Genomic DNA, 1,629 nt, shown 5'->3' with positions numbered 1-1,629 from the left:
CGTGAAGCGCAAGGAGGTGCAGTGCATACGCTTTGATATAAGTTGGGTTTTCATCCGCTCTGCAACGGGCGGTTACGTCACTGGTGCCAATATTTCAATGCAGTGCGGCCGCTGGCCGTAGGTGTAACGTTGCGGAGCAGCCGGAACATCGGAAATTCTCATACAAATCAGCAGCTCAGACAGGGGTACAAGTGGCACGTGCCCGCCCCCTTAGGTTCCATGGGGTCCCAAGGGCCCACTGAGTTGATAAGGACCCATATTTCGATCAGACACCACCGGGAGCGCGCAGTCAGCTCCGTGGCGGTATGGGCCTAAGCGCCCATTTCCCAAGCAGGGGCAAAGCCGAAGCCAATTATTTGCATTGCTCGGGACCACACAGTGCCTAAAACGGGTCCTGTGTTGTCAAGGGACCCCCAGTTGGCAAGAGGCAGTGTTCGAGGAGGCCCGAAGAGCCTAGAGGGCCAACTGGGTCCGACGATCAAGGACGCGATTGGAGGGTCTAAGGGCATAAGTGGCTGGTCGACATTCAGGGGCCCCGGCTTGCGAACATGGACCCTCAAATATCGGTCAGATGGCCCTTTCCAACCGATCGGAGGCCCCCTGAGTCGGTATTGGCCGACATGTCGGGCAGGTGCCATCACTATCGCACAATCGGCTCCGTGTCGAAATGGGTCTGACAGCCCCATTCCCATCAGGTATAAAGCCGAGGCTAATGATTTACACCTGTCGGGGCCTTGTATCTGTCAGGGGTCCACAGCGCCTAACAGAGGGTCCTGTGATTGCAAGGGTCCTAAGGCGACAAAGAGAAGCGTTCGATGACGCCCGAAGAAGGGCCCGAGCGAGCCTCCGGAACCTACGATCAAAGGCCTGGTTGAAGAGCAGAAGCGCCCGAAGTACTAGCTTTAGGTCACAGACAAAATCGCTGTCCATATGGTCGTGACCCGAAACATCAGTCAGAGGTCCTCCTGCACCGTTTGAGGAACCCCTGAGAAAATGCGGGTATCTAAGTCGATCAGATACCACGAAAACCGAACGACCGACCTTACCGTTACCCAAGAACAGGTAACCAGGAGTACTCATCCCTCTATCTCAGCGACGCAATAAGCCGTGCGTTAACACCAGAATGCATAAAATCAAGTCGCGGCACTCCCAGCTAGGAAGAGGAAACAAACATAAAGGAGCAGGCAAAGAGGTGGTGCAGGCCCGGCAGTAATTGTGTTGTGCAATAGGCAAGGACAGATCATAGATGAGGAGGCTTAAAGTAGCCATAGCCAAAGTCAGCTAATGACAGCCCGTTAGAACCATCCAATAAGCTGCAACCACTCATTCACAGTGCTAGGTACAGTCACACAAGTCGGACGGGCAATTAACCTGTCATTTTCGTGCCGGATTTTGAGTTTGATGTCCAGGGAGTCCACCAAGCTGAGCTCAGCTTGTTGCTGGGAAAACTCCTGGAGCCAGCGCCATGAATTTGGGTACAAGTGCATGAATATAACTTTATCAGAACGTGATTACAGAACATGAAGGAGGTTGAATATGAAGTGAGTTACATACGTGTGGTGCAAAAAATGGCAAAAATCTTCAAATATGTTGGTTACGTCAATATGTCTTCACAAAAGACTTGCTCGT

Source organism: Pollicipes pollicipes, unplaced genomic scaffold, assembly GCF_011947565.3.
Source record: "Pollicipes pollicipes isolate AB1234 unplaced genomic scaffold, Ppol_2.1 Scaffold_4881;HRSCAF=5763_pilon_pilon_pilon, whole genome shotgun sequence".
In the NCBI taxonomy this organism is placed as follows: Eukaryota; Metazoa; Arthropoda; class Thecostraca; order Pollicipedomorpha; family Pollicipedidae; genus Pollicipes; species Pollicipes pollicipes.
Note: the sequence above shows the minus strand (reverse complement) of the source record.